This window comes from Triturus cristatus, chromosome 10 (genome assembly GCF_964204655.1).
Source record: "Triturus cristatus chromosome 10, aTriCri1.1, whole genome shotgun sequence".
NCBI classification, from domain to species: domain Eukaryota; kingdom Metazoa; phylum Chordata; class Amphibia; order Caudata; family Salamandridae; genus Triturus; species Triturus cristatus.
Window position 1 is genome coordinate 997,531,974 of NC_140593.1, and position 14,342 is coordinate 997,546,315.

The 14,342-nt window shown below is 40.2% G+C and overlaps 1 protein-coding gene across 1 annotated transcript in view; it reads right to left on the reverse strand.

The window, feature by feature from the left end:
• TOP3A (DNA topoisomerase III alpha) overlaps positions 1 to 14,342 on the reverse strand; it is a 262,802-nt gene that overhangs the window by 107,281 nt on the left and 141,179 nt on the right. The gene's annotated exons all lie outside the window — the stretch shown is intronic.

Consider the following 14,342-nt stretch of genomic DNA (forward strand, 5'->3'; position numbering starts at 1 on the left):
GTTGTTCATGGACTCCCAGTCAATGAGTTTTTCCTGCTTACGTTTTCTATAACGTGATTTTCCCTCCTCAGCTGCGGTATCCTCAATTACTTGCTGATTTTGTGAGGCATTTTTCCTTTCGACATCGCTGTGCCAAGTCCAGTCATGGTGGGGTCTTGTTGAACTGTGTTCTAGTGTCCAAATGGATTAGCTGCTCCAGGATTATTTATTGCATAACAGACTTTTAAGTCGTGTTCCTGCTTCTGCTGAATTTACTACTATCCCGCGTTGAAGTGTCGCTAAGCTTTTGCTGCTTTTGGATTACTGTATCCCGGACTCTCTACTGCTCCAGGATGTCAAACGAGCCTCATGTGCCCAGAGCTTCGAGCTCAGGTACAAAACCGAAAAGGCACAAAAACGACCCGCCTTCACCGATTTTATCTTCACAGAACCCTGTCCTGGACTCCATCTTAGATGAGGTTCGTGGCCTCCAGCCATTCATGTCCGCTACCAATGACAAACTTAAACAAATTGAGGAAAGATGGATCGTTATGGAGAGTAAGGTACTAGATCTCGAAAAACGGGTCAGTGATTTGCAGGATATCTCCACAAAGATCCCTTTTCTTGAACAGGAAGTCCTTAAACTAAAGCTTCACACAGAGGATCTTGAAAATCGCAATCGCAGAAACAACCTTCGCCTTTTTGGCTTGCCGGAAAATGTTGAAGGGGCTGACCTAGTATCATTCCTAAAGAAATTCCTTCCAGAGCTTCTAGACCTTCCATCTTCATCAATTCCTCTTAACATACAAAGAGCACACCGATTGGGTCGACTTCTACCTTCTGCTAACAGACCGCGTGGAATTATAATGCTTTTCCTGGAGTTCATCGATCTTATGCAAGTCTTGAAAGCTGTCAGACTCAAGCGCGTCTCACCTGGTCTGGCCATAATATTTTTATATCTCAAGACATTTCCAACGCTACCAATGCCAGACGTAAAGAATTTCTTGCTCTTCGACCTCAGATGCGTCAGCTCAACATTCAATACGGAATTCTTCATCCCTGCCTGTGCAAAATTACACATGAAGGTCGCACACGCTCCTTCGAGGATCCGGAAAAACTCAAACTTTTTATTCAAAATTTTTCTGCACATGGCATGGACACTGGCTCTTGATTTCCTTCTTCCCTATTGACGGATTGTTTTTCTTCATTGTTATATTGATATGCATGTCTTCCTTCCTTGTTTTTCTGTTCTCTTTCTACTTGTGAGGTTCTAGTTCATTTCATTGTTTTCTTCACCTGTTCTCATGGTGGTCCGTGTCCTTCGGTGTCACTATGCTCCCCGTTCTTAGATCTTCTCTCTTTTTACAGATCTGGATGTTTTTCCTTGATCTGTCTACTTTTTTCCACCTACTTCTCCCATTGTACTCTTTTCTCTCTTTAATCTATTCCTATCCCCCTTTTCCTCTTTCCCCTTTATTTCTTATTCCATTTTCTTGCTTTGGTGTTTTTTCCAGGATTTTGTCCTTTGTTTTAGCTATTGAAATTTGTCTTTCTTGTTCTTTTGTCACTTTTGCAGTTTTGTGGTCCTATGTCTGTACGTTCCCCTCCACTCAGAAGTATGGTTAATGTCGTTTCGTGGAATGTTCGTGGTCTGGGTCACCCGGTCAAACGTCAGAAGGTATTGTCTCATCTTGCTAAATTTAACACTCAGATTGCTTTTTTACAGGAAACCCACTGCAATGACACAGAATCTCTTAAACTTAAACGTCAATGGGTTAATCAGATTGTTTTCTCCCCAGCTACGGATCGACATGGTGGTGTTGCTATTTTATTTCACAAATCTATTAATGCTCAAATTTTGTCGACTGAATGTGATCAAAATGGTCGTTGGGTATTGACTGAGGTTATCATAGATAAGAAGCAGATTGTTTTTTTCAATATTTACGGGCCTGTTAAACCAGATCCGGAATTTTGGCATTCTATAAAGTTGAAACTTCTGTCCATTTCCAATTCTAATATTGTGGTTGGTGGTGACTTCAATAATTGGTTAGATCCGTTCACAGATAGACAATCCAAATGCAAGTTCAAACCTGACAAATCCCACAAATCATTTCAAACTGCCATCTCTTCACGTCCTCTATTTGATTCATGGAAAACGTGTAACCCTGATACCTCAGAGTTTACGTTCTTTTCACCCGTACACCATACTAGATCCCGTATTGACTATATACTTGTCTCTAAAGCATTGTTACATTGTCTCCTGTCTTCTGACATTGGGTCCATTTTTATGTCTGACCATGCTCCTGTCTCCACCCGTATTGATTTATCCTTCACCACTTGTAAACAGGGCAGATGGCGCTTTAATAATTTCCTGTTATCAGATCGTACTTTTATTTTAGAAGCGACTTCCTTTATCAAGGAATTCTTTTCCTTTAATAACTCCCTAGACACTTCCTTGCATAACAATTGGGATGCTTTTAAAGCATCTTTTAGAGCTTTCACTATTGCTTATTCCTCAAAGAAGAAAAGGTTACTGCACACTAAATATAAAGAAACTTTAGCCCATATTAAATTGCTTGAACATAATTATTTTTCTTCCAAATCTTCCTCATCATTGCAAGATTTAATAAAAGCTAAGTCCACCTTAAATAAGATTATTACCAATTATGCCTGTAATGTTCTCCTTAAGATTAAGTCGAAATATCATGGTGGCCAAAACAAAGCCGGGAAATTGCTTGCTAATTACCTGAAAATTAAATCGGAACGAAAAGTTATTGGTCCCATTCATTCAGAGTTTGATGATACACTCCTCTCATTTGATTCTGATATTATTACCTCATTTCAATCGTTTTACAAGCTCTTATATACCGAATCTACCAATCCCTCTAAGGAAGACTTTGTCTCTTTTTTCCATGATATCCCTAAGCCTACAACCTCCCCAGATGATTTCCAACCCTTGGAAGTAGATATTTCCCTACAAGAATTGAATGATGCTCTAAAGAAAGCTAAAGCTCCTGGCCCCGATGGCTTTTCAATTGAATTAATTTCTGCTTTTTCCTCAATGTTTGCTCCCAAATTACTTGAACTTTTTAATTCCTTTATTTCCAATTCCCTGGCATGTGGCTCTTTTTTGGAAGCTCTTATCGTTGTACTCCCCAAACCTGGTAAAGATCCATCCTATTGCAAAAATGTTCGCCCTATTTCATTAATTAATTATGATTGTAAAATTTGTGCAAAAATATTGGCGTCTCGCTTAGAAAAAATTATCCCTATACTCATTAACCCAGACCAAGTGGGTTTTGTCAAAGGTCGATTGGCCTCTGATAATGCCAGGATGTTCTCCAATATTCTTGCCCTTAGTAAAAAATATCCTTCGCCGCTAGCTGCTTTATCCTTAGACGCAGAAAAAGCCTTCGATCGTGTTAATTGGGAATTTTTGATTCATACATTACAATGGTTTGGTTTTGGCCCGAAATTTATTTCTTATGTTAAATTGCTGTATACTAACCCTAAAGCTTGTATTTTTGTTAATGGTCTCTTTTCCCCCTATTTTTCCCTGCAGAGAGGTACACGTCAGGGCTGCCCTCCGTCTCCATTACTGTTTCTGCTATGTTTAGAGCCATTTTTGGAACGCATTAGAAATAACCCTCTCATTACCGGCTTCAGATTTAAGTCTACACAAATTAAGCTGTCTGCATATGCTGATGATGTTCTTGTTTATATGTCCAACCCTGATTCCTCCTTACCTCCCTTTTTACAGGAAATCTCCTCTTTCGCTAAGGTCTCAGGTTACAAATTAAATTTCTCGAAGACTGAGGTTCTACCATTAAATCCTTCATGTTACAGATATATGTTTGAGATATCTAGTTTTACATGGTGTCCTCAAAAAATTAAATATCTCGGCATTTGGTTTTCCCCCAACATTCGTGATACACTACTTCATAATTTTTCTTCCTTAAAACTTAAGATTACTAATTTGTTAAATCATTGGTCCCCCTTATTTCTCTCTTGGTGGGGCAGACTTGATACAATTAAAATGATGATTGTCCCCCAGGTTTTATTTATATTGTCAATGTTACCATTTAAAATTCCTAGATATTATTTCTCTCAGATTAATTCAATATGCTCCAAGTTTCTATGGAATAACAAACATGCACGTATTGCTTTATCTAAACTGATTCGACCTAAGAATGAGGGTGGGGTGAGATTCCCCGATTTTAATTTATACCATGATGCATTTTTGATTCGTCAATTCTTTGCTTTGTCTAAGGATTATCAGGATTTACCTAAGCCTCCATGGGTTAATGTTGAAAGCTCATTGTTAAACGATTTTTCAATACGTGAGGTTGTTCACATGTCTAATTGTACCTTTATTTCTAAGTATCCTATTTTGAAACATTCTCAAGTTTTGTTGCATACACTTTTCTTTAAGACACTCAACAACTACCAATCGTTTCTAGCGTCATCACTCTGGTTTAACAAATACATCAAATTTCGCCACAAATCATTTTACTACAAACAATGGAAAGAGAAGGGACTTTTTTATGTACATCACATGTTCACCAATAATGCAATTCTTTCCTTCCATCAGTTGCAAGAATCTTTCCAATTGCCTGATTCCTGTATTCAGCAATATGATACTTTAGCTCCAATCCTTCAGGGTTGTATTCACACCTTCCTCTCCCTACCAACTCCTACTTCCTTTCTTCCTCACTCTTCTCTATACCAAATTTCTAACGACACTATTCCTTCTGCCTCTTTCATCTATAAATCTTTATCTTCCCCTATTATCACTCGGAATAAGTCCAAAGTTGAATTGGATTGGGAACAGGACCTCTCTTTGACTCTCTCTATAGCACAATGGGACAAGTTCTGGCTCAAAATATCTAAGACATCTAAGGCTGCTAGTCTCACTCAATCCCTATTTTTTATTTATAATAGAGTTGTTATCACTCCTCTCTTACTACATAAATTCAATCATTCTGTCACTGCATCTTGTTGGTCTTGCCTTAATGCTGAAGGTTCTTTATTGCATCTATTATTTTACTGTCCTAAGGTTTATGCTTTCTGGGATGCTATTTGGTCAAAATGTGCTGTGATTTTTTCTGATAAATTACAACTTAATCTTCAAAATGTATTTTTAGGCACTCTGTCACCAGCTTTTGATACAGTGACTCCTATTTCTCCACTACTGGATTTATTTCTTGCTGTGGCCTTTAAAGTTATATTAACTTGTTGGAAAGACAACTCTAAATTATCCTTCTTACATTGGTGGAACTTTATATGTGATGAGCATAGAATCGCCTCTATTCCTCAATCCTCCATTCATCTTCAAATCAAATCTGATCTATTATGGCTTCCCTTTACATCTTTTCTGTCACCAACATCATAATCTTTTTCCTCTTTTTTCCTTTTCCTCTTTTTCTCTCCTTCTTTCTGTTCTTTTGTTTTCTTTTTTCTTTTTCCCTTTTTTTTTTTTTTTTTAATATCTTTTTATTTTACCATTTTAGCACATATAATACATTTTGGTATCATACATTTCATCAATTTCATTAGGTTCATAGGCAGCGGCTATACAATATGATATATAATCCTTACATTCATAGCATTGAAAAAGTGCATTAATACTTCCAAATTATCAATAAAACAATTAGCCGCCATTATATTTAAAGCATATCATATGGTCAAATTCAACTAATTAGCATTGACTATACCTGTCTTCCACCTAATTATAGGTTCCCAAATTTTTAGCCCAAGCAGTCTTTTTCTCTTTCCCTTTCTTTCATATATAGGTTTTTCTAAATTATATACTGCCAAGAGGTTAGCCAACCATATTTGCCAGTCTGGGGGATTCTTATCCAGCCAAGCCCTAGCTATCATAAGTCTATAAATTGCCATGGCCATAAACATAAATTCCCTCTGCGGTATATCAGCACCCGGGTTGATCCCCAATAATAACCACAATGGCGTAAGTGTAATTTGTATGCCTAGCGATCTAGTTATAAACGCCTCTATATTTCTTACTAAAGTATACAGTTGGGGACAAGACGCAAAAATATGTACAATATCTGCACCTACCAGGTTGCAACGAGAGCACAGAGTTCCTGCAGTACCCCCCCATTTGAGGATCCTGGCAGGCGTAAAATATAAAAAGTATAAAGTCTTATAATGTTGCGATTACAAAGGTGCTGAACAGAGAATTGTGCGACCCAGATCAAGTGAATCCTGAAACCAGTGCTCCTCACCATTGAGGGTCACAGCCCACTTCTTACTAAACTTCTCGATATCGTCTGGTTTCCTCTTAATAAGGCTTGCATATAGACTACTAATTGTGCAATCCCCCAGCATCTTAATTTTCTCTAGTATTTCATTCTCCGCAAATCCTGCTGGTCCCCCTTCTTTATTCTTCAAAAAACTTCTTACTTGGAGATATTTAAAAAAGTCTTGTCTATCGATACCAAACTTCTTTGATAGATCTGTAAACTGCAACACTCCGTCAGAATCAAAAATATCCCCTATCTGAATTATTCCCTTGTCTGCCCAGCCCGCCATTGTCCTGTCAGCAAATATTGCAGCAGGGAAAGACTTATTCCTATATAGCTTGGTATATCTGTTGTATCTTCCCAGCCCAGCATTCTTTAGGAAGGCCTTCCACACTTTGATAGCCGCGCAGACAGTCTTGAACCTCGTTCTTTTGTAATACCTATAGTCGATACAGTTCAAGAAACAATTCTCCAACTCATCCCCCAGTACAGTGGCATAAATTTTGGTGGAATTTAAGGTAGATCTTGAATCAGTTCCACTCCCTCCTATCAACCCCTGTATGTATTGTAAAGTTGCCGCCCAGTAGTATAACCTGAAGTCTGGTGCACCCCAGCCACCCCTTTCTCTAGGAAGAGAAATAAACCTATATGCCCTCCGTGTCTTCCCTTGGGCCCAGATGAATCTATTTAATATTGCCTCCAGCATATTAAACCAAATAATTTCAAAAGATAAAGGGATAGTCCTGAAAGAGTACAAGAATCTAGGTAAAATTAGCATTTTAATGACGTTCGTGCAACCGACCAGGGATAGGTGCAAATTGTTCAGCCTCTCCAAATCTTTTTTTACCTTACTTAAAAGTGGGGTCATATTTCCCTCTACCAGCTTGTCTAAGTCAGCTGTGATTGTTACCCCGAGGTATACTGCTGAACTAATCACTCTAGAATCGTGGCAGTCAGAATACCTATTCTCCACTATTTGTGTCTTCAGTCTATTCAGTTTATATCCTGATAATTGACCAAACGTTTGTGTTACTGCTTCTACCTCCGTTATAGCCAGCATGGGATTAGATGTCATAATGGCCACGTCGTCAGCGTATGCCAGGGTTTTAACCCCGACGAGCACAAGTAAGAAATTACTATGGGACTACTCGGCTACGTCAAGTTTATATCAGGAAGACACTCAGGGATCAACACAACAAACACCACTGGACTTGATACTTACTACCCTCAAACAAATGCAAGGGGAGGCAAGGGCAGTGAGCCGGAGGGCCAGACAAGACAATAAAAAGATACAATCTTCGCTCAAAAAAATGAACAAGATGTATGAGGAGGTCGCAGACAGAGTGGCACAGGTCGAAGAAAGGACTGGGAGGCTAGAAGATGATATGGCTGAATGGCGGTCTTCCAAATCCAATCAAGAGAAGGTAGCAGAAGATATGCAGTGGAAGCTAGAGGACTTTGAAAATCGTCAACGTCGGAACAATGTTAGACTTTTGGGTCTGGCTGAAGGGGTGGAGGGGCAGGACCCGAGAGGGTTTGTTGTTAATCTGCTTAAGGGGGCTTTTCCAGAGGCTCACTGGCAATGGGAGCTGGAGATTCAACGGGCGCACAGGTTCCCTTTTGCACAAAAGAAAAAAGGGCCCAACGGACAAGGGATCCTGCCCAGAGCTATGCTAGTCTACATAGGAAACTATTTATTGAGACAGGAGATAATTGACAAGGCCAGACCAGACTCAAAAAAATCCTTCAATGGCTCTACATTTTTTGCGAGGCCCGACTTCTGCCACGTGACGGTGGAGAGGAGATGGAAGATGAGGCAATTAATTTCTCCATTCCAAAAGCTAGGCTCAGAAGCATACCTACTCTTCCCTGCTAGGCTGAAAGTAATTACAGGAGGCAATGTAAGAATGTTTTATTCGGAAATCAAGGCAACCCAATTCCTAGAAGAGTTAAAAGTCCAAAAGGGGGTCAGTTGAGTAAAAGGTAGAGGGTAAAAGACCCGCCAGGCAGCTCTGGGAAAAAGTGGGGCCTAACAAGTAGTATTACCATAGGTAGGTAGTTATTCGGGATTACAGTGGTGAGGGAGGCGACAACTACAGCTCACATGCAGTCACATATAGGTCATTGTTGACCTATTTGCCTGTACAAAAGGGGGGGGGGGAGGGTAGGGTGGGGAGGCTGGGTGGCACGGGTGGTTTGGGAAGTGGGAGGTGGGGCAGGGGGGGTGGGGGGGCGGGTGGTAATGGTCAAGCAGTTGGTACACTTAGATTAGCTCAGCACAATATAATGTATTGCAAAATAATTTCATTGTTCGATTTGCAACATGTTCATGTTTATGATTGTATGGTCATCATTTCTGAACTACAAACATTGGAAGTACTCATAGTTAGGCCACTTGTTCCTAAACATGACTTGTAGAATTGTTACAATGAATGTCTGTGGGCTTAATGACTCCAATAAAAGAGTTAGAGTTGCTGCTTTACTAAAGACACTCCAATTAGATCTGGTGTGCCTCCAGGAGACACACATAGAAGGTTCAAGAGGACACATTCTCGAACAGCTCGGTTTTTCACTATTGGCTAAAACTAAACAAGGGACAAGAACGAGAGGGGTGGCAATATTAGGGAGAACTGGAGTTGGGACGGTGGGAAGGAAACAAGAAGATCAGTGGGGGCGCTGGATCATAATGGAGGTAACTGTTAAGGGGGTATTGTTTACAATAGTTAGCATTTATGGCTCAACAGAGGATGACCCTGACGTCTTCCAATACCTAGATATAGAGCTGGCACAGTGGCCAGAGCCAATTGTTTGTTGTGGCGATTTTAATATACACGATTATAATAGTTCATTTTTGAAGCCAGGTGGACAATACAATGGTAGGAAGAAGAAGACACATAGGGCTCTTACAGATATGGTTCAGCACAATTCCCTGGATGACCCGTGGATTGCATTACATCCATATATAAATGGTAGTACATTTTACTCAGCCCCTCACAAGGTTCTGGTCAGGCTGGATTATTTTTTAATTTCTAGGTCCTTGATGCAGGGTTCGCAGATCGATAGATATCCTCGTGTTGTTTCCGATCACAATCCATTAGTTTTAACAATCAGAATCGGGAAGCAACAAAGTAGGGTATCCCACTGGACGTTCGAAAGGAAATTATTAAAAGATGAGGCGTACCGGGGGTTCATGGAAGTCTGGATCAGAAACTATTGGGATATTAACAGGGGATCAGCACCTCCAGGCGTGGTTTGGGACTCCTTTAAGGCTGGGGTTAGGGGCGAGACCCTGAGCTTCGTCTTAGCAAGGAATAAAAGGGAGAGAGTTATGGCTGAAGAAGCCCTAAATAGTTTACGGAATGAGGAAGACGCGCTGGCCCTTGCTATACAGCATCACCGCCCACTAGAGCAGCATTTGCTTAAAATTACTGTACTTAGAGCTGAAATCTCCAAATCCATCTCCAGGAAGGCTGCTGAAAATTTTCTCATTAGAAAAGAAAATGCATACGAACTTAGTGAGAGAGTTGGCCATATTTTAGCTGCTCGAACTAGGCAGAGGTTAGCACTTGCAGATGTAAAAGAGATCACTAATAGTCAAGGTACTACAGTTACGGAATCCGAGGAAGTGAGGGATGTTTTCAGGCAATTCTATGCAGATCTGTATACCGCTGACCCTGGAGATCGGTCAAAAGAGATAGAGATAGAGAGCTACCTGGGAGGCATGCCTTCCCCCTCATTATCAGTGGAAGCCAAGGAGATGTTAGATGCCCCATTCCAAGGGGAAGAAATTATGACAGCCCTCTCTTTGTTGCCCTCGGGAAAAGCAGCCGGACCGGATCAGATCCCAGTGGAATTCTATAAAACCTTTCAAAGGGTACTCGGGAAGGATATGATTGATATAATGTTGCAAGCTCAGAAAGGTGAGGCTATCCCCGAGTCATGGGGAGGGGCAGACATTATTGTGATTTTAAAAAAAGGGAAAACCCCGATACTACCAGGCTCATATAGGCCAATTACGCTAATGAATTCGGATGTTAAAGTCTATTCAAAAACACTGGCAATTAGATTGGCCGGCATTATTGAAACTCTGGTAAGCCCCGCACAGCATGGCTTTATTCCAGGGAAGGGAACTACGCTACACGTCAGACAGGTTATTACAGCGTTCGATGCAGCAGACACCCTAGGAGAGCCAATGGCAGCTCTTTTTTTAGATGCAGAGAAGGCGTTCGACAGGGTCTCCTGGGGTTATCTGTGGTTGGTCCTAAAATGGATTGGTATAGGGGAGAGATATATGGTAGCTACTCAAACGCTATATAAAGATCCGACAGCTAGAGTAAGAGTCAATAGGGGAAGTTCGCATCCAGTTAAGATTACTAGGGGGACTAGACAGGGGTGCCCTCTGTCCCCCCTTCTTTTTGCTCTGTATATAGATCCTCTATTAAGAAGGATAGAAGCTAATCACAACATCCCTCCCATGAAGTATAACACTGTCGAGCTTTTTCCCTTTTTTTGATAATAAAAAAAAAGTTTAACCTACTTTTTACAGTTTTTACTTATTATCATTAGGTCCTCTGGTTCTTTGTGTACTATCATAATATAATAATTCTTGTTATAACCTCTTGTTCTTAGTAACATTATTATCTCTGTTCATATAGTATATTACCTCTTTCTATGCATTATTTATTTAATGTTTTGTTACCACTTTATATTTGCCTGTATGCTTATTGTTATTCTTATCGAATTAATTCACACTTGTAATTCTGTGCTTTCTTATCTTTAATAAAAAATTATTTAACAGTAAGTTGTCTCTGACATTCGATCTGGTAGGCTGAAGTGTCCATTACCACGATCCCTCCCCCCTTATCTGCAGGTTTGATTATTATGGACTCGTCTGACATGAGAGATGTCAAAGCTTTTCGTTCTCTTTTGTTTAAGTTCTGATATTGTCTACTGTCACTAGCACAAATATTGTTAATTTGAGTAGTGACAGTATTCTCAAAAGTAAGAACCTGGGGAGGGATCTGGCTAGCTAGAGGGTTAAACGTGGATTTGTTTCTTAAGCCAGTATTGATATCCAAGGTTTGAGTAGAATCAAGGGTATTGGTCCGAAAGAAAAAATTCAAACGGATCTTACGGAAGAACTGAGCTAGTTCCTGTTTGATCTTAAAAGTATCACCCTGATACGAAGGTACAAAACCCAAACCCTTGTTGAGAAGTGATAGTTCATCCGAATTCAAAGTTTGTTTGCTTAAATTTATGACACGGTCGTGTCGGAGCTCGGTCCTGCTTGATTCTCCGTCACTCCCCGAGATGGACGAACCAATGGATTGTCTGTCCAATGAACCTGGGCTTGGTTGTGCCGCCTCTTCCCTCTGGATCTGCCGCTGCCATACCCTAAAAAAGGCTGGTTTGGGTACATTTGAGGTTGCGGTTGATAAGGTAAAGGTGGGACAAGTGGTGGAAAGGGGGATAGTTAAAAGGACCAGGAGCCCACCATTGTGGTTGGGGCAACAGTTGAGCCCCCCCACGCTTTCCTCTCCAATTACCTCTCCCTCTTCTGAAGTTACTTCTATTGGCTGAATCACCCTGATTGGAACTGTCCGAGTCACTGCACCAACCCTCACTACCCGAAGTAGAATAATTAGATTCATATCTACAACCTTGTCGGTTGTACTGAGGAGGCATATATTCAGCGCTAGTATAAGGATAAACTTTCTCCATCGAGAAACGCGCAAGATCTTTTTTAAATTTGTTGATCTTGGTAGTTAACACCGAGTCTTTAAACTCCTTATTATGTCTATTGCATTCCTCATTCTGTTTTTTGAAAAGTGCTCCTGTCAGTGTGACCTTGATTTGGGATTCTAAAGCCTGTATTTCTATTAGGATGGTATCGGCGACTCGCTTGGCAGTATTGATAATAAGAATTAGCCAATCGCGAGTACACCGCCAGGCTATCAAAGACCAATCATTGAGAAATGTCTTGTCATCCAGGAATAATCTCGGGGCATTGGTGACAATCAGTCCAGTTGGTGCACAGTTGCCCCTGAGGTATTTCGTCATAATTGCACCATGTATATACACTCGTGAATGTGATTTCTTGAGTATTAAGAGTTTTGTCCAATCATCACCTTGACCAGTAACTACCCCTTGAAAGGTATCAATAATACTAGGTGTGTTCAAGAGAGACTGAGCCTTGTTTCACCTTATGCCTTGAATATTACGATTATTGCTCTTGATAGCAACAGTTTGTCTTGCCTAAAACAGTTTTATCCATCAGTTTTTCCTACTTGTGATTTTACACATCTGATCATGGTAGTATTTTGTGAATTGGGTATACCCGCGGTGTGACTTAAATTACATTGGATTTCGGTTTAGATCACACCATCCCGCCAGCACTATGACTTTAAAAGTTGTAAATATCAGCACACACCCTAAAGTGTGCTGTGAGTGTAGTGGATTGTGGTGTTACTCACAAATCCTCTGGTGAGAGTACTTCAACTCTGAGTGTATTATGCCTCATGGATCCGATCGCTCTCTGCTGTACCCCATGCTGACCGTTGTCAGGGGAAACGGGACGATATGACCTACGCAGCCAGTCGGATCCGCTGTTGTGCTCCTAACAGGCACAACAAGCAAATTTGTGTTCCTGTTCTTTTATCCTTTTGTGGCACGTCATCCACATATTGCTTTTGCAGCAGCATCTTAGGTCCTGATGAAAGCCTAGCCTATCCATAGGCTATATGGCTGAAACATGTTGACCAAGTAGTTTTCATTTCACCATCACGGTTTCAAATCTAGACCGTTGGTGCACTGCCTTTTTAATCCTAGCAAAGTAAAGTACGTCTTACAATAAAGATTTTTTGACGCCCTTTAGCTAGTTTTATCTTGCACTCTCCTCACAGTTTTTGAGTATTTTGTTTGGGCTGCGCCCTCACTCGCACTATTAGCCCTCCATTTGTGGATTTAGAACATCCAGTATTATATTGAAAACATCCCTGAGCTCCTCCCTCTCAGAGAGGGGGTTGTAGCCCCCAGAGGAACTAGGTTTTTCCTCTGGGAGGAGAATCCCAAATGATGAAGCGTGTCACCTTTGGTGAGTGAGGGATTTCGTCCTGTAAAGGGATATGCCCATAGTTAGTCACTTTGGGCTGTTTTATATGTTGTGGTTTGTTTTGTTTCACACATTATTATTGTTTATTTTGTCAAAACAGCCAGTAGTGGTTTTCCACACTTCTTTAGTACCTTTGTAGACCTCAGGATTTTGTACAGTTGTTTGTTCTGAATTTGGGGAATAAATCCTGTGTGGTCTTAAAACTTTCCCTGGGACCCTCCGGCTTTGAACCGTATATATTGTTATAGTGTGAATTGGAAAACCATGTAAAGACCGTACATTCATGTGAGACTTAGTATCTGGAAAACTTTTGTTTTGTTTTCATTGGACATGGTCCCCTCCAAAAAATGCCTTAATCCCACAGGAATTTGTGAGGAGCTTCAGGATTATTTATCTGATCTGCAGTCTTTACAAAGAATAGACAGTGGATAGTGCCGAAGAGCAGGCGTTGCTTTTGTTTTTATAACATCTAGCCCAAATGTGTTTGTTGCAATATTGGTTTTAGAAACAATGACATGTAGCACACAGGAAATTAATTTAAAGCAATATACGTAGTGGTTAATCAAGTGCTCACATATTGCTGATATTCTGGTATACATTTTGTTTTACCAACCTTAGAGACTCGTATTGCCTCCATTTCTGCACATTTTACTGTGGCGATTTAGAAAAATATCAATTTGTTTAGCAAAAGTATTCTAAAGAGTTTTGCAACATTTTACATATATAAAAAAACATTCTATGTAGATCGCATGATCATATCCAAACTCTCAGTCATCTAAACTGATTATTATTAAACATGTAGAAAGATTTTTCTAAAAGTAATCTTCACATCTTTAGTCTTTCAACTGTATTTTAATGTGTCATATTTTGCGTGATAAATCAATTGAATATTTAGTTTTTCTAATGACCACTGTACTTGGTCACTTTGGGATACATGAACCACCTTGAAGATGCAAAGTGGTATGCTCAGAATCATTTAGAACACAAAT